General features: G+C 38.9%; 1 long non-coding RNA gene across 4 annotated transcripts in view; it reads left to right on the forward strand.

Annotated features, from left to right (window-relative positions):
• The window catches only part of LOC147374697 (uncharacterized), a 502,498-nt gene that overhangs the window by 270,641 nt on the left and 211,773 nt on the right, over window positions 1–20,084 (forward strand). For all 4 annotated transcript variants that reach the window (XR_015163027.1, XR_015163028.1, XR_015163026.1 and 1 more), the window contains exon 3: window positions 15,510–15,757. This is a non-coding gene — a long non-coding RNA (uncharacterized LOC147374697). The remainder of the gene's footprint in view (window positions 1–15,509; window positions 15,758–20,084) is intronic.

Here is a 20,084-nt window from a genome sequence, read left to right on the forward strand (position 1 = left end):
AATACCATGTGTAAGACAGATAGCCAATGGGAATTTGCTGTATGACTCAGGGAACTCAAACAGGGGCTCTGCGACAGGGTGAAGGGTGGCGGGTGGGGAGGGAGCTGAGAGGGAGGTCTGGGAGGCAGCGGACATGCGTATACCTATGGCTGATTCTTGGTGATGTATGACAGAAAGCAACAAAATTCTGTAAAGCAATTATCCTTCAATTAAAAAATGTTTTTAAATTTAAAAAATGAAGGATAAAAAATAAATTAATATCACTTATGATTTCTAAGAAAGAGAATAGAAATCAATCAAAACTGTCTTGTTTTGGTAGTGGTAGAAACTGAAATAAGCAAACGCTAGTGGATTGAGTATTAAAGAGCTGTGGGTCTGTAGGGGGATAAAACGCCAGCTTCAGCCCAGATCTGATTTTGCTACTGACCTCTTCAGCTGGGATTGCACTCATTCAGCTGGCATTACACTGGCAATTAGAGAGGAGCCTGTGGGGGTCTCATGGCTGGATCTTCCTCCCAGTGCCTATTTGGATTCCAAACTCTGCAAGGAATCATTAGAAACATGAATTCACAAAATTCGTTGAGTCTAATACGCATAGGGCACTGGAATATGTTTGAGGAAAGGTTTCTGCCTATGAAAGTATATATAATCTAATGAGAGTGGCGAAAAAACAAGCAAAAAATTTCAGTTCGGAAGCTCCTTTTCCATCAGTTTAAGTCATAGATATCCTCTGGACAGAGAAAGCCAGATCATTTTGGTCTTGATTTTCAGGGACCCATATCTAGGAGGAAATCTGTAATTTCTCTCTAAGTAGCTCTGAGACATTATAAATTGTCATTTTCCCCCTCCTTCATTTATGCAATTTCATTTTACTGTTGGTCTTAAAATAAGTATAAAATACAGTTAACACGCATTAAGAAGTTCCTGCTTGTGGCTGGAGAGGACGGCATACTTCACATACAATAATGGGGAAGGTCCATCACTTAGTTCAAACTAGAAAAGGTAGCATCATGGCTCAGGGAAAAAGACGAGGTCCTTTTCTCTGAGAACAAAGCTAGTGAGAAACAGGATGCGAGGCTAAGTCATGTCAGGGGTCATGTGGAGCTGGATTTCTTCTGAGAAATTTTGAATGTTTTGCAAACATAAATTAATCTTTATTTATCCTTGTGCCTTTTAAAATTTGGAATCTTATCAAATTTTCCCACTGAATAACATTTGATATTACAGGAAAATAGTAGAAAAAAGCACTGTCAGTTTCCCTGCTTGTTCTGTGACGGGGCAGAGTAGTCCTCAAGCTTAATTCTTTCATAAAGATAATCCGTGTTTGTCAGAAACAGAGACAAAAGGAGCCTCTTCTTGCTTTTCTGTTGCCAGTTATGTCCATATTTTATGATTTGATTTACATTTTATGTCTTGAGTTTTTCCTTAACAAATTTACACATGACTTGGAGATGATAAAAGTTTTCTCATATTAGAATAAAGATAAGGCTCCAGAGGAAGAAAAGGTATTTGAATGTTTTATTCCCATAACATTTTTATCTTTGAATCTAATCTAATGCCAAGTGGGATTTCCAACAATGCGAAACAAGCCAAGCACTGCTGAGAGTCCTAAAGAGCCCCAGGTTGTCAAAAAGGGGAAATTCCTTTCTTTTCCCCAGAGGATCAATCATCTTGAAATGCCTGCTTCTAGTACTGGTAGCTGTGAAATAATGACTCACCTGAAATAGTGCTTCTTAATGCGAGGGTATGTTTACTTTCTCCTTGAAACCAGAGTTACCCAACTGTAAATCATATCAAAGAGAGATCAAGGCAGTAGCTAAATATTCAGATTATAAAATTCTTCAAAAGTCTGCATCATGTAATAATTTTATGCCTGTGAATATTTTGCTGGTTTTAGATCATCTCTACTTCCTTTTCTTCATTTGCTTGTTTCAGTGCATTTATGTTTTAAAGGATAGTAACTAAAGAAATAATTCTATCCAAAAACCACATGTGCAATTATTTCCTCATATTAGCATTTATTTTTCATTAAATTTTACTTGTCATTAAATTTTAATTTAAAATAACTCAATACATATTATTAGAAAATACAGAGAAATAGAAAGATAAACATAATATCAAAAGTGATCAACTAAAGATCTTTATAGTGGACATTTTCCATGATCTGTTCAGATACTTTTCTGCTGTGTGAGTATGCATGTATGAGGTATTTTAATGGGATCCTTCTATGCCCATCTACATTTTTTCAGCTGACCTTTTTCTTTTTTAAAATTGCTGTAATGTGATCATCTTCCCATGTGAATATGTATATTTTTACATTAGTTTTAGTGATTCCATTTCATCCTTCAGAGTCCTTGGATTCATTTTCATTCAATTAGTGTTTTATTCCTCATGTAATTTCTTCTTTGACCCATTGGTTATTCAAGAATGTGTTGTTTAATTTCCACATAATTGTGAGTTACAGGTTTTCTTCTGTTATTGATTTGTAGTTTCATTCCATGCGGTCTGAAGAATCGTATAATTTCGTTCGTTTAAAATGTGCTGAGACCCATGTTGTGGCCTAACACGTGGTCTACCCTGAAAAATATTCCCAGTGCATTTGACAATAGTATGTGTTCTACCATTGTTGGGCGGAATGTTCTGTGCATGTGTCTCAGGTCTAGTTTGCAGCATCACTCCAGTCCTCTCTCTTCCTATTGATCTGCTGTCTAATAGTTTAATCCATTACTCAAAGTAGGGTATAATGGTCTCCAGCTATTTGTGGGACTTCTTATTTCTCCCTTCAAGCCTGTCAAGTTCTGCTTCATCTTGGGGTTCTGTTTTTAGGTGTGCACATGTTTATAATTTTTATGTCTTCTTGATGCATTGACCCTTTTGCCAACACACAACGTCCTTCTTTGTTTCTTATAATAATTTTGACCTAAAATCTATTTTACCCAATACTTATATAGCAACTCCAGCTCTCATTTGATTACTATTTGCATGGACTATATTTTTTCCATGCTTTTACTTTCAACCTGTTTGTGCCTTTGAATCTGAAGTGAGTGAGTCCCTTATAGACACTATAGTATAGTTGTATAGTTGAATCATTTTTTTAAAAATTCCTTCTGCCAATGTCTTTTAATTGGAAAACTGAATCTATTTGCATAAAAAGGAATAGATTCTTTGGGAATAAAGTCCTCTTTGTTTTCACCAGCACCAGGAATCCATACCAGAGATGTAGGCTGTTGCCCTTAAGACTGTCATTATACTAGAGGGTGTTGGGTGGGATGATGTTAAGTTAAAACACCACAAAGGTCTCCTATTGGGTTTCAGAGGGTTTCTTCATTGAGCATTTATCTGACTGCTGTAAATCTTTGATTATCTTCCATATCACATTTATGGATATTTATTATGCCTTAAATTTGGGGCTATTATAAATAACACTATTATAGCCAGAATTTATAGACATTATTTCCTCAGGATAATTCCTATAGAAGGAATGATACATGTTAGGAATAAAAGGTTATGGGTTTAGAATTTTACTAGGTAGGTGGCAATTAACATCAGTAGAGAGGAAAAAACATCCCAGATCCCTCATATGAGTATGGTGGTGGTGGTTTAGTTGCTAAGTTGTGTCAGACTCTCGCCACCCCATGGACAGTAGATTCTCTGTCCATGGATTCTCCAGGCAAGAATACTGGAGTGGGTTGCCATTTCCTTCTCCAGGGAATCTTCCCTACCCAGGGACTGAACCCCTGTCTCCTGCATTGGCAGGCAGATTCTTTACTGCTGAGCCACCAGGGAAGACCAGGATGCAGTGTAATACTGCTTTAATTCCAAAATGCTGGGGACAAAGGTATTTCAAAACCAATTTTTAAATTCCAGAGAGGAGTTTAGTTTTTACATTCCAGGAGGAATCTAGGCTTTTTTTTAAAATGGGGTTAAAGAACTAATCTTTTCCATTAATTTCTATTTTTCTTTCTGAGCACTCTGTATGAAAATGAACAGTTATGTCTTCCAAGAGAAGAAAGGCTTCATTTACCAAAAAGTCAACACTATTTATTCCTTTTTTATTCCTCCATTTATTATCTGTGAATTGCCCTATATACATCGGGTGCTGGGCTGCAAGGTGATGGAAAAAGTGTGTGCTATTTTCAAAGAATGAATGTCGTATCAGAATTTTAGGGGCAGTATGCTGTTTCTGTCAGCATCCATGGAAATATCCAGAGCTAAGTCTAACCTCATAAACTGTTACCCACCAATTCAATAAAAATAAACACACAAATCTTGAATTCATTCAGCTTGTGCCCTGCATAACCATTATACTTGCTTTAATTTTTGCATTTTATCCAGTTACTTGGAAAAAGTTTTACTTCAGCTTCAGTCTGAACTGTGGAAGTAGACTGGCTTAGATGTGCTGATTGAGAGTGAAATCATCTTATGTGTAAAAATGTCTCTTCTATTGGATCAGATGTTCCAGCAAATAATTACTCAGTGAAATATGTACCTATGACAATTTTTATGGATAACAATTAAGAAGGGTTTACCGTGTCTTCCTTTTATTCTCCAATTTCTGGCAGGGGTACCAAGATTTTCAAGGAGGGTTTGTAGAATAACAACTCAATCAGAAAAAGGAAGTACTTCAAGTCCTCCTGGGAAAGCGTATTCTCTCTGATCCAGGAAATTTCAAACTTTGGCTCTTTGCGTTTTTACCAAAACATTACAGAGATTTTTGGAATCAAGTTGCTAAAACCTTGGGTGGTTCATTCATCTTCAATGGTAACATTAAGATGTACTGACTGGACTAGCCAGAAGCAGTGGAAAGAAGTTGCCCACAATTCTGTTCAGCATTTTTGCAATGAACAAAATGTCAAGTTAGAAAAATTGTCAGTTATGAACTTGCAGCATGCTTTTCCTCCACAAATAAAGCCAGTGTGACATTTTATACAAGTTGCATTTCAAAAATAAGGAAATGGTATCTTTTATTTGTAACTAGGTTCTGGAATTAATTTGCCTTTTTTTTTTTTTTTACTTGCATCAATATATTCATCCTCTAATGGTATATGTTGCACCCCATGTGGAAAACTCATGCACAAAGAAGTGTTTGTTGCAAGAGCAGTGTGAACAGAGTATTAATAAAATTTTGATGCCAGATAAAGTACTTTGTTTTAGTAGAGAGCATAATAATTAAGAGACTTACAGAGAACCTGGTTTGTTGGTATTTGGATTTCCTGCATGGAACAGTAGTAAAGTTGGCTCAACCATTTCAAACAGCTAAGTAGAGTGTGAATATTTCTTATTATCCACAAACCCCCTTAAATGGGATAGCTTATAGGAATTTCTTAAAATTTTGATAATTTTATCATGTATACTTGGTCCAATTCAGTTGTTTATATCTTGATTTTTTTTACATTTTAAAAATAATCTGTTTACTATAAATATAATTTAATAAAGGATAACTATGTTCTCACATATACGCTTCCATTCTATCCGCTACAGTGTGTCATTTAATTTATTACATATGAATGAAATCTAGCCTTATGCATATAAAAAACATAAAAGGAGTAGTATTTTCATAATTCTCCCAGGTAGTGGTATATATTCATTTTTGATCCTACATTAAAGTTTGGTAAGTATTAGTACCTTAAAGATTAGTTGTCGTTATTGAATGGATAATTGAGAGTCCCTTAGACTGCAAGGAGATCCAACCAGTCCATTCTGAAGGAGATCAGCCCGGGGATTTCTTTGGAAGGAATGATGCTAAAGCTGAAACTCCAGTACTTTGGCCACCTCAAGTGAAGAGTTGACTCACTGGAAAAGACTCTGGTGCTGGGAGGGATTGAGGGCAGGAGGAGAAGGGGATGACAGAGGATGAGATGGCTGGATGGCATCAGTGACTCAATGGACGTGAGTCTGAGTGAACTCTGGGAGTTGGTGATGGACAGGGAGGCCTGGCGTGCTGCGATTCATAGGGTTGCAAAGAGTCGGACACGACTGAGCGACTGATCTGATCTGATCTGATGGCCCACCTGTATCACGGTTTGAGAACCAATAAGCTACACAAGAACACAGCAAATATGTAGATTGATTGACACTATCAACCACCATTTTGTAATTAAAAATTTTGGAATACCATATTGAACAACTGTATAATTCACAATCTTTTCAAAGGAGCATGTTATATTTATGATGAATTGACCATATTCTGTGATTGATGAATTAACCAAATAGCTGTGAAAAGAGGGGAAGCAAAAAGCAAAGGAGAAAAGGAAAGAATGCAGAGTTCCAAAGAATAGCAAGGAGAGATAAGAAAGCCTTCCTCAGCAATCAATGCAAAGAAATAGAGGAAAACAATAGAATGGGAAAGACTAGAGATACCAAGGGAACATTTCATGCAAAGATGGGCTCAATAAAGGACAGAAATGGTATGGACCTAACAGAAGCAGAAGATATTAAGAAGAGGTGACAAGAATACACAGAAGAACTGTACAAAAAAAGATCTTCACAACCCAGATAATCACGATGGTGTGATCACTCACCTAGAGCCAGACATCCTGGAATGTGAAGTCAAGTGGGCCTTAGGAAACCTCACAATGAACAAAGCTAGTGGAGGTGATGGAATTCCAGTTGAGCTATTTCAAATCCTGAAAGATGATGCTGTGAAAGTGCTGCACTCAATATGTCAGCAAATTTGGAAAACTCAGCAGTGGCCACAGGACTGGAAAAGGTCAGTTTTCATTCCAATCCCAAAGAAAGGCAATGCCAAAGAATGCTCAAACTACCGCACAATTGCACTCATCTCATATGCTAGTAAAGTAATGCTTAAAATTCTCCAAGCCAGACTTCAGCAGTACGTGAACCATCAACTTCCAGATGTTCAGGCTGGTTTTGGAAAGGGTAGAGGAACCAGAGATCAAATTGCCAACATCCACTGGATCATCTAAAAAGCAAGAGAATTCCAGAAAAACATCTATTTCTGCTTTATTGACTATGCCAAAGCCTTTGACTGTGTGGATCACAATAAACTGTGGAGAATTCTGAAAGAGATGGAATACCAGACTACCCTGCCTGCCTCTTGAGAGGCCTGTATGCAGGTCAGGAAGCAACAGTTAGAACTGGACATGGAACAACAGACTGGTTCCAAATAGGAAAAGGAGTACGTCAAGGCTGTATATTGTCACCCTGTTTATTTAACTTATATGCAGATTACATCATGAGAAACACTGGGCTGGAGGAAGCACAAGCTGGAATCAAGATTGCCGGGAGAAATATCAATAACCTCAAATATGCAGATGACACCACCCTTATGGCAGAAAGTGAAGAAAAACTAAAGAGCCTCTTGATGAAAGTGAAAGAGGAGAGTGAAAATTTGGCTTAAAGCTCAACATTCAGAACATGAAGATCATGGCATCTGGTCTCATCACTTCATGGGAAATAGATGGGGAAACAGTGGCTGACTTTATTTTTCTGGGCTCCAAAATCACTGCAGATGGTGACTGCAGCCATGAAATTAAAAGATGCTTACTCCTTGGAAGGAAAGTTATGACCAACCTAGACAGCATATTAAAAAGTAGAGGCATTACTTTGCCAACAAAGGTCCATCTAGTCAAGACTATGGTTTTTCCAGTGGTCATGTATCAATGTGAGAGTTGGACTATAAAGAAAGCTGAGTGCCAAAGAATTGATGCTTTTGAACTGTGGTGTTGGAGAAGACTTTTGAGAGTCCCTTGGACTGCAAGGAGATCTAACCAGTCCATCCTAAAGGAGATCAGTCCTGGGTGTTCATTGGAAGGACTGATGTTGAAGCTGAAACTCCAATACTTTGGCCACCTGATGCGAAGAGCTGACTCATTTGAAAAGACCCTGATACTGGGAAAGATTGAGGGCAGGAGGAATAGGGGATGACAGAGGATGAGATGATTGGATGGCATCACCGACTCAATGGACATGGGTTTGGGTGGACTCTGGGAGTTGGTGATAGACAGGGAGGCCTGGCGTGCTGCGGTTCCCTAACCCTAATCTTTAAAAAAAAAAAAAGGACAAATGTATACACCCAATAATACACACAATTTGACACTCCACTGAAATGTAAGTGGTGACACATTTTAAATCTAGATCTGTTTCCTGTGGTACTTGGGTTTCCATGTTAAGCTTCAGCTTTAATGTGTCTATTTTGCATTATGACATCACAGCTGCAGTGTAGGTCCTTGGCAAGGATGATTGAGAATAAAATTTGGTGAAAGGCATAAAATGTGAACTAAAGGAAAATCTGCATTTTTTCTCCCCCTGTAAACTCAGCTTCTGGGACATGTGGGAATATCTTCGTAGGGTCTTCAGTGTCAAGCTGCTTTCTGAGAACTGACTAGTTGTGTGCTGGACAGAATCACGCCCCTGGCCAACATAGACCTAAATGGAGGGATACACAAACAGAATGAGTTAAATAAAATTGTTTTTTTAATGCAGTACTATTACTTTCTCCAGTACTTTGGCCACCTCATGCGAAGAGTTGACTCATTGGAAAAGACTCTGATGATGGGAGGGATTGGGGGCAGGAGGAGAAGGGGACGACAGAGGATGAGATGGCTGGATGGCATCACTGACTCGATGGACGTGAGTCTGAGTGAACTCCGGGAGTTGGTGATGGACAGGGAGGCCTGGCGTGCTGCGATTCATGGGGTCGCGAAGAGTCGGACACGACTGAGCGACTGATGTGATCTGATCTGATTACTTTCTAAGAAGATACTTCAGGTCAAACCCTTTGTGGATCAAAATAGAATAATCATCAGTCAACCAACAATGAATTAATCAAAATGTTGTCAGTTTGAGACCCTGGTGGGTCTAGTTTTATTTGGAAATGATTAATTCATGATCAGACTATTTATTTTTGTGTTCAATGAGAGTTTGTTGTCTATTAAATATAAAGTCATGAAATCTTAGTTTCACTATAAATTTTCTTAAACTCCTACTTACCTTCTGCTGACTTATCCTAAATCCCAAATAGTGGAGTTCAAAGCTCTCTTCATAATCTGCTGAACCCCAGAATATTGGAAACTTAATGCGTCATCATTTTAGTCCTCCAAAATTTGATTCCGTGACTTTCTTCCTGCTTTCAATTTAGACAGAGAATTATTTGAGAACCAAGAAAAAGGTTGTTTTGATAGTACTTTAGTCCAACAGGAGGCTCTGTAAATATCCAAAGAAACCTTATTCGTCAAATATTGCCAATTTTTTTTTTGTAGATCCAAGATATTGAGATAGTCATAATCAGCTCAATTTCCCCATCCTTTGGCATTCAGAGCTCCCAGTGTCTCAAATAAAATATAATTAAAATGAAAAAATTAAATATAATCTTAAAAGGCAAGAGAAATAATGAATCATCAGTTGGGGTTGGAAAAGCTTAGTTGTTTATCCTGCTGAAACCTCTGTAATTTTTTATTTTCCTTGAATGGTTAGGTGGGAACAATAGTGTTCAAAGACCATTATGAGTCAAGATTCTGGGTTCTATTTTTATTTCCATATTCTCCAAACTAGTTGAATTTCCCCAAGAACCAAATACTGAGATTCTGAGTATATTGTTGAACAAATGTTTATATAGGCTCAAGATTCTTGGATTAAAGGTTCTGTAAAGGAAAAGAATATTATTGCTGTTACTCATGAGAAATAGTTTTAGTGCTGATTTTGGCATTGTCTAGCTGCCTTCATGTTGGCTAGCAAAGAAAAGTCAACACAAACTCATCAAGCACATTCTCTGCACTAAGTATTAACAGTAAGAGTTATTAAGTAAGAGTTATCAGGCTGGGAATTAAAAATACTTCCTTTAGAAATAGATAATTGAGTACAAACGGTCTTCCTCATGAAAATAATACAAATAATTTACCTACCTAAATTCCCGGTAGGGGGCTGGGCACTCAGTAGACTTGATTGATTTCCCTCCACTTTCATCTGGTTAATTTTATCCTTTAACCAACCCACCTGAAGCAAGCAGAGTAGATTCTTCAAGAAGAGCTTTTATAAAAATTATTATTTCTTTGCTCTGAGATCCATATTTCCTTCCAGGCAAATTTATAGGGGCTGGCCATGTATCAACAAATTACGTTTTGAAACGATTTCAGAGATGAGCATGTAAGCATGGATTATCAATGATAAAGTTAGGGCTTCTGTCACCCAAATTTTCAGTTTAGGTGATTTCAACTACAGCTTCTTAGGAAAACCCTATTGAAGGAGGTTTAAATAACTTATTATTTCCTGGGAACGTGGTTTCTCAGAGCCTTTTCTCCACTCTGATGGCTTCCCTAGCTCTGCAGTGCCTCTGGTTGTGCTCATCCCCGGGGTGAATGTCAAGATGGTTACAGCAGCTCTGAGCATGACATCTGGACACAACCCTGTCCACAGGACATAAAGGGCGCACATCTTCCTCATGAGTTTTTTAGGAGCAAAGAAGCCTTTCCTGGAAACCCCCGCTCCTCTTAGCAGACCTTTCCCCTTAGACCATTGGTTGAGATTGAGTCATATTCCTTTTCTAAACCACACACTGGCAAGGTGAATGGAATTATTATGATTGGGAATCTAATTGAATAGGGAATTTATATTGAGAGACTTCCACCATGAATTCTTTATCTGAGGAATAAGAAGTTCAAATTCCTATGACAGAAATCCCCTTAAGTATTCCTTAATTTATCTGTCCAGAATATACTCTAATTTGAGTATATTAAAATTGTTAATTTTTTAAATAATCAAGATATTAAAAGCATCTAGTACAAGAGTTTTTCTTCATAAAGATCTGTCTTTGATGGATTCCACAAGAATGAATCTGAAGGACAGAACCACGAATTTGCGAGGAGTCCACAGCACTAAATGTCTTCACTGTAGGCTCCGGGAATTCACAGCTAACCCTGCTTCTCAAGGTTCTCCCAGGCGGTGCTAGTGGTAAAGAACTCAGCTGCCAATGCAGGAGACAAAGAGACACTGGCTTGATCCCTGGGTCAGGAAGATCCCCTGGAGGAGGGCATGGCAACCCACTCCAGTATTCTTGCCTGGAGAATTCCACGAGCCTGGTGGGCTACAGTCCATGGGGTCGCAAAGAGTTCGACACGACCGAAGCGACTGAGCACACACATATGCATGCCGCTTGTCAGATGCCAAGGGAAAAAGAGAATAGGAAGGGCGGGGAAATTGATCATCCCCATTTCAACTAAGGCCTTTAACCCTTCTAAGTTCGAAACATTTTTATTAGTCAAATTAATTACACTAGAATAATGAAGAGGGACCCAAGGATTGCCCAGCTTTGCTGTTTGCAGTTGTAGTCTCTCATAACCACTAAACTTTTCTTCGTTTGCTTAGATAACAGCAGGGTCCAGGCTGAAGTCTCTCATGTCCCTAATTCTAAGGAAATATAATGGTGTCCTTTAGTTTCGGAGAAGGCAATAGCACCCCACTCCAGTACTCTTGCCTGGAAAATCCCATGGACGGAGGAGCCTGGTAGGCTGCAGTCCATGGGGTCGCTAAGTCGGATACGACTGAGCGACTTCACTTTCACTTTCCACTTTCATCCATTGGAGAAGGAAATGGCAACCCACTCCAGTGTTCTTGCCTGGAGAATCCCAGGGACAGTGGAGCCTGATGGGCTGCCGTCTCTGGGGTCGCACAGAGTCGGACACGACTGAAGCAACTTAGCAGCAGCAGCAGCAGCAGCAGCTGTCCTTTAGTTTCCGCTATCTCCCTTTGCAAATAAAAAGAGAAATTGCTTCAAAGCAGATAACCCAAGAGCAAACAAATCCAACTGAATAGGAATGGGCCTAATCATTCCTGAAATAATCAAGTACAGACTTCCTAAACAATCCCATGACTGAAAGCACTGTCACTTGTAAAGTCCAGAAGAAATGCAACGCGTGGATCTCAAGTACCTTTATCAGTAGGTATGTGGGAGGGGAGCAGAGACAAAGGGAGCATCTTTTATGAAAAGTGAAAGTGAAAGTTAGTTGCTCAGTCATATCTGACTCTTTGCAACCCCATAGCTGGTAGCCTCGAGGCTTCTCTCTCCATGGAATTCTCCAGGCAAGAATACTGGAGTGGGTTGCCATTTACTTTTCCAGGGTATCTTTCTGACCCAGGGATAAAACTCGTGTCTCCTGCATAGAAGGCGAATTCTTTACCATCTGAGCCAGCAGGGATTTCCTGGTAGCCCAACTGGTAAAGAATCTTTTATGGGAAAACAGAAATAGAATAATAGAGAAAACACTGCATTTTCCAACATCCTTCAGTTTATGAAGCATTGCTATTTGATCCTTTGATCTTTACCACAATCTGGGGATGCAGAAAGAAACTATGTTTTGGGTCCTCATTCTACAGATAAAAAATATGAGACTCAGAGAGCCCACAGGTATGATACTGGCAGAACCGGTAGAGAAGTGTCTCTGGGGGACTCTACCTATTTTTTTAAACCATTGACTTGCTCATATTTGTAAGATAGGTTTAAATGCTAGAACTGTTGGACAAACAGTTTCTAAGGAAGTTTTGATGGGTTGGGATTCTCATGTTAACCACTTAATAAATACTTACTGAGTATCTACAAAGTGCCAAGCATTCTTAATTATGTCTCCATATTGAAGTATGTGTATTCATATCTCCTAGATCTTCCCTCTAGTTTGAAAAGCCTCTTGTTGGCTGAGATATTTTGACCTTGAGTTTAAACCTCTTCTTTGGATTTAGAATTAAATGATTATTCTAACCTTTCTATTTCATGCCTTTAGAACAGAAAATAGGTTGACTGAAGAGCTGAGAGCCAGGCATTTGCCCCATCCTACACTTAAGGCCTTCTTGGCAGGATCCCTAGTGGGGCTTTTCACAAAACTACTGGCAGAGTCAGACACAGAAACATTTTGTTACCCCAAGATCTTTCAAGTTGCTATATCTATTTAGCCATAAACTTGCTAAGTCAGATGAACACTGCTTTTTAAAGTTCCCTTAAATACCGCTACTCTTAATCTTTTAACATGTTATCAGTATAGCTAAACAGATTCACAGATTTGTTCCATTGTTACGAATCCATGCTCATGCCAGGCACTTAAATAACAAAGAAACTTTCAGAAGGGTGATTTAACCCGACTTGGTCCAAGAAAAAAAGATACCCCAGGTGGAAGCTGGAAACAAGCCCTGGCAACTAACAGTAAAATCAATGTTTTTTCCATAGACCATGATGATACTTGTAATTACTGTCACCTAAATCAAAATGATTAAAGTAAAATCATGTCCTTCCAGATGCTCAGCATACACTTCCTCACAGTAAATTAAAGTCACCATCAAGCATCTGAAATGCCTATAATTTGAACCACAGCTGTAAGAAAAGTCACTCAATTGTGAATTTGTTAGGCCATATGTTATTGTACAAGTGTGGGTTTTCTTTCCTAAGGCCCCTATTGCCCCCACTGGGATAATTTTTAAAAGAATGACATTGACTTGTGCTCATAGCTACTCCATGACTAAGAGGTAGCAGGTTAAATAATAATAATAAAAAAAAAACTACTTCAGCAAACACCAGCTTTTAAAAATAGAATTAGTCTTATGTTTCAGGTTTGAACTGTTAAATCTGTTTATCATAACCATCTCTCTCCCCACCCCCACTTCAACACACACACACACATTACTCACATCAAAAGTGTCAAGATGCAGATAGCTTGTCATCAGTGATTTTAGAATAATTCTGAAACCACTGTTTAAGAAACAGTTTTTACTTCTTCCCACAAATGAACAGATTTGTTTAACTATGATCTGGTTTCCCTCAAGTATCCAAGCCTCTCTTCCAATGGAGAAGCAGACAAATGGTGATCAAACAACCAAAGAAATAAGGGAGATGGCATCTGAATAATCCACAAAGAAAAATAATTTTTTAAATTGCTGACTTAGATTGAATTGCTGACTAGTTTCAAAGCATGAAACTCATGAGTCTTCCTGGTGATTCACTGAGAACTGGCAGAGAAGGTTCTTCCGTAGATGCTTCAATCATTTTAAGAGTCTAGAAGCTGAAGTAAATTGCCTCTTGCCTCTTGGACAGGCCATTAGGAGAGAAATAGCCAGCTTTTAGCCAATTAGGTCTGTTACGTAAAAATGGAAATTTGAACTAGTACAAATTCAAAATGAATTCAAAATTTTAAAATATTCAAGTATATTCTGATTATTTCTTCTCAGAAGGTGGTTTCTATAAGTCAGACGATGTATCTTTTACATCTATTTGCATGCATGCTCAGTCACTTCAGTCATGTCTGACTCTTTGTGACCCTATGGACTGTAGCCCGCCAGGCTCCTCTGTTCGTGGGATTCTCCAGGCAAGAATACTGGAGTGGGTTGCCATGGCCTCCTCCAGGGGATCTTAACACAAGGATCAAACCCATGTCTCCTGTGTCTCCTGCCTTGCAGGCAGATTCTACTGTGCCACCTGGGAAGCCCTCAAAGGGAACATTACTGCATTTGGGATAATGGTGAAGACAACTGAGACTGGCTATTGAATATTTATTCTTCATAGAAAAAGACTTCCATCTAATATTATGGCAAACTCTGTATCACCTATTACATCTTTCTGGGCAACTCTTCCAACATCTTCAAAATTTCCAAGCCATAGTCCAATTACCAATGATGCTATTCCTAAAGACCAGAGGCCATTTCCATGGAGACAAAATTGCAGACTTTTCCTTCAATAACTTTATTAAAGCTCTGATTATCACAGTGCATATTAGAAATAGTTAAAAAGTTTCTGAAGAAAATGACAGTGCTTAAGCCCCAAACCAAGGAAATTAAAATGACAATCTTTGGGCATGTAAACCAAATATTAGTACTTTTTTCTGAATATCAGTGCTTTTTAAAAGCTTCCCAAGTGATTCTGCTGTGCAGCCAGGAACCTCTGACTTGGTTTACCCTATTACTTCAGAGAAATGAATATGGGAGTTCAGAAATATAATTTACATACAGTAAATAATAAAATTTTATCACTACAGTTTAGTTTTGCTTATTCTATAGCTTCATATAAATGGGGGAAAATCAAGCCCAGTGGGTACTCTTGTCTGTCTTCTTTTGCTCAGATAAATGTTTTTGAGATTCATCCATGTTTTTTTGTGTGTCAATAGTTCTTCCTTTTTATTGTTAAATAATATTCCATTGCATGAGTATACCACAATGTATAAATTCACCCACTCATCTGTTGAAAGATATTTAAATTATGTTCAATTTGGGGTTATTATGAATAAAACTTCTATGAACATTCATGTAAAGATCTTTCTGTGGATATGTAGTTTCTTTTCTGGGTAAATGCCTAAGAGTAGCTTTGTTGAGTTACGTGGTAAGTTTATATTTAACTGTATAATAAATTGTCATACCGTTTTCTAAAGTGGTTGTACCATTTTACACTCCCGCCGGAATCTCTGAGACTTCGGTTGCTGCATGTTCTCATCAACTCTTGATATGAGTTTTCTACTGCTGCCATAAAAAAATCACCACATATTTAGAGGCTAACACATTGCAAATGTGTTATCTTCCAGTTCTGTAAGCCACGATGCTGACATGGACCTCACGGAGTGAAAACCAAAGCACTGGAAGGCCTCAGTTCCTCTCCGAAGGCTCCATTTCCCATTCATTTGGGTTGTTGGCGCATTCAGCTTCTTGAGGCTGAAGGATCAAGATTCTCACTTCTTACTGGCCGTAAACTGAAGACTGCTCTGTTTCCTGATGCTATGATGTTCCCTGGCTTGTAACCATCTTCCTCAGTCTTCAAAGCCAGCAACCAGTGGTAAGTAGCATCCTTTTCCCTTCACATCTCTCTGACCCACTCTTCTGCTTCACTCTTCCTGTTTCAAGAGTTCATGTGATTAGAACTGAGTCCATTCAAATAACCCAAGATAACCTTCCTGTTTCAATTATCGGCCTTAATTCAGCTTCCCATGTAATGTAACATATTCCCAGGTCTCAGAGACTGTGGGCTGCATTCTGCCTGCCCCACCCCCTACCATAGATCTTTATGCTATTATTGTCATTCCTTTTACTTCTGTATCTGTTATAAACTCTACTTGACAATGTTACTGATTTTTCTTTAAAATCAGTTGTCTTTCACAGAAGGCCGCAAATTGTATGATTTCATGTATTTGAGATGTTTAGAATAGGCAAATTCATAGATACAGAAATAATTCAGTGCTTTCCAGGGGCTGGATGGGTGAGCGGAGGACAAGGTGACTGCCAATGGTGCAGCGTTTCTTTCTGAGGTGACGAAGTGTTCTGGGGTGAGAGAGTGATGTTGGTTTCACAGCCTTGTGGATGTATCTAGATCGATTGTACTGTACACTTTAAAGGGTGAGTTTTACAGTATGTATATCTCAATTGAAAAAAATGGAAAAATTCACTTGTCTGTGAAAGAAATTGCATGAAGGAAAAAAAGCAGGTTTCTGTTTTTGTTTTTGTTTTTTTTTTACCAGTCACAGGTTGATTAAGCTTTTTCCATCAGGATTCAACCCAGCTGTGCAATGTCTGGCATTCTACCATATTCTATACCAAAAGCTATGATGAGCAGTCTTGAATAAAGAGAGTAAAGTGCCTGGCTGGACCTTAAACTATAGGTAGAAGCCCAGTTCAAAGAAATAATGAAGTTAATATGTGAAGATAACTTCATTGTACATATATATATGTGTGTGTGTGTATTTTATATATATATATATATATACATTTATGTATTTGTCTGTAAAGGATACTAACCTCTAACATACAGATTAACATATTTTATGTATACTATTTTTTCTTTTTCTTTCCCTGTTCCCCTGACCAATCCTCCACTAAAACATTTCAGAGAAATGGTGATAGTGTACATCCTTGTCTTATGCTTGACCTCAGAGAGAAGCATCCAGTATTTCACCATTAAGTACCATTATGCTTTTTGTTTTCAGCCAGAATAAGAAAGCATCTTTCTATTACTAGCTTGCTCTTTGTTTAGTTTTTAAGTATCTTAATAACTTACTGGTTAGCATGTAGAAACAAGTTCACGGTATCTCACATAGACCATCAGATCGAATCACTCAATGAATGGAGACAAACTTCTGCGTAGTTAGTACTATTTAGCTACTAGGACACGGTGAAAAATACGACACAGTCCTTGTCTTGTACCACCTTACAGTCAAGATGCAGTGGGCTTATGAAGAAAGAAAATGGTTTTAGTTGAGAAGAATCAAGGAAGGATTCTTCCTTGATTAGAATATTAGAGCAACTAATATTTGAGCCAAATTTTGCAGGCAGACAAGGTGAACACAGGATATTCTGGGTAAAAATCACAGCTTGGAGATGTGAAAAAAGCATGGAGTATAAGGTCACACGTGAGGCCAGAGGGGGATGTCTGTGTATACCATCAATAAAGTCAGTTGTGAAGCTTGCTGACAGGTTTATATGGTATCGTGTGGACAAACAGGGGCCATCAGATTGTTTCAGAAAGATCATTCTGCTGACAGTATAGATGATAAAATGAAGATGAAGGAGGTTAGAGCTGAGAAATTGGGTGGGAAGCTAGTAATGGGAATCTGAAACAGAGGAGATAGCACTCAAGAGGAAAGAACAAAATAGAGTGAGATTTAGGATGTAGAAACAACTGAATGGGTTGTCCAACTGGTGGTAGAAAGTGAGGGAGAGGAAGAATCCCTGTTGCTTTCCTGGTTGCCTGGGTAACTACAGGGGATTTGGAAGGGTGGAGATGCTGGGTTCGGTTCTGCATTTGCTGAGTCTGAGGAAGGCCACCAAGTGGGATGTTTGATAAAAAGCTGAAAATTTTGGCCTCACGCTCCTGATTATGATTTAGGATCAGTCCTGGTAAAGCTCTGATCCAGACGGTGGATTATTAAAATGAATCTAGGGTTGGTGCTAGCAGTTTGAGGGATTTATAGCAAACTGTAGCTCCAGAACCCCACATTCAGTAGTTAGGATCTTTAACTTGCATATGGCATGGCCATCTGATGATTCCAAGCCTCTTTAATCATTCTTTTCCAGGCTTTTGCTCTGAATTATTTTGACCTCTGACCCAGCTCTCCTGGCTAATATCTAATTTTAACCCAAATATGGAAGAATCCCTTTGAGGTCTGATTCTGCTCTCCATATGACTGAATAAATGCCCAAAGACAGTTCTAGGAGACCTAGAAGAGTTATGTGGATGACTTCTGAAGGCACTCTTGAAGGAGTGGCATGGGGTTTAAAGAGTATATCACGTAGCAAAATAATGTAAAACTTCCCTCTACCCATCCATCACTTCAAAGCCTCTGTATCAACACATTAGCTGTCTAAAAATCTCCTTTCTCTCCACCCACCTTCACTTTCTCAATACCCACTGCTGCAGTTTAGTTCTTGCTACTCTGGCCTCTGTTTCTGTAAGGATAATATATATTTAACAATATATAGATACATAGACACATACATACCAATCATTACTGACCTCAAAATCTCTTCCCAATAGAAGGATGAGAGGAAATAAATATGCATTAGGCATGTGTGTGTTTAGTTGAAATGTAATTAAATGCAGATTGGATACCAGGTTAATGATAGCTGGAGGCAGTAGGAATCATGCAGGAGAATGAGAAGGCTTTGCAAGGTTTGGGATTAAAAGAGAAAGAATGTTCCTGGGAGTTGGCAGGAGGAAGAAGGTCATGCCAAACAGCGTAGCTGTGATGTTGGACAGGAAGGTTCTCTAAGCACATCAAAGAAGAACTCTACGTATAACCCTGGTCTGATAGAGCCCCATCTCTTTCTCTCTCACAGTGGGTGAGGGAGGAAATTCCTCTTGATGAGTAGTCTCAGCTGCAGCTGGCTCAGGGTCCCTCTCTGGTGATTAATGGTGTGTGGGAGTGGTGGTGATCAGTGGGTGTTGGGTAGGGTGGCCAGAAAAGGCCTTACAAGGTGGCTGGGAAATCATGACCCTTTCTGTCCCATGCACTCCTCACCTGGTGACTCTTCCCCAGATCACACTCAAAGGCCAGAATTCAAAGGAAGTACACACATTCCCTTTAGGAAATGTCAGGAAGGTCTCCCTGAGCAGTATCACCTGAAAACACCAAATTTTCTGTTTTCCCTCCTACCACAGAAGGTGGTACAGGGTGCTTACAGACTCAGACATTCAGACTGAAGGTGTACTCCACTTGGATTGTCCTTCTTTTCCAACTCTCTTTCGCTCTCCCCCATCTCCTCTTATGTCATCCTATACCTCATACTTCTAGACCTCCAGTTCAGTGTCCACACCCACTCTTCAGAAGTCTTTATTGCGCCTCACTGAAGTTTCCTCCCTTCTGTTCTTTCCAGTGTTCTGACTCAAGCTTCTCAGGGTTTGCAGATTCCAGAGAGGAAGTAATGTGCTCTGGATTTATGTGTGGAAGAGAGAGACAGTACCTTGATTCAGTTTCCCTACCAGCAAGAACTGTGGCTGATTTCCTCTGGTCCTAAGAAGCAAGTATATTCATCAAAGCAAGCATTCATTTTCACTCACCATACCCCTCCAGCCCACCTCACTCCACCAAAGACCTCACAGTCTAGTCTCACATGAAGAAAGCATACTTCGTGGGCAACTGTACTACTGACATCATCAAACCAAGGGGCATTGGACCCCTCCACGATGAAAGTCACAACTTGAGTGTGAATGGCTTCATTGATTGTGAATGAAGCCATCTGCAACAGGTGGCTCTTACTCCAGTTAGATCCTTCACTCATGAAGGAATTAGACCAGTATGCATGTGTTAGGTCTCAGTCCATTGTGCAATAATGGCTGCCACTTGTTGATATGTAATTTACTTTGCACACTTAATCTTTTATAATCCTCACAGTGACCCAGCAAGTTTCATATTAGGAAACATTTCTGGGGCTCAAAGAATTAGAAAATTGCCCAAGATCTCATAGATGATGAATAGTGGAGCTGGTATTTGAGCCCAAATTTATCCATCTTCCCCAGATCTTATTACTGTATTGTGCTACCTCTTAGCATGAGGTGAACAGAGATGAAATCAAAAGAAATATCACAGGATTCTGGACTTTTAAACAAGATGCCTGTGTGCTTATTAATTGGTTAGGAGGAAAAATAAAACATAACTCTTCATTCATTCTTT

This window comes from Bos grunniens, chromosome 4 (genome assembly GCF_055505025.1).
Source record: "Bos grunniens cultivar Pamir isolate PY7600 chromosome 4, Bosgru_T2T1.0, whole genome shotgun sequence".
In the NCBI taxonomy this organism is placed as follows: domain Eukaryota; kingdom Metazoa; phylum Chordata; class Mammalia; order Artiodactyla; family Bovidae; genus Bos; species Bos grunniens.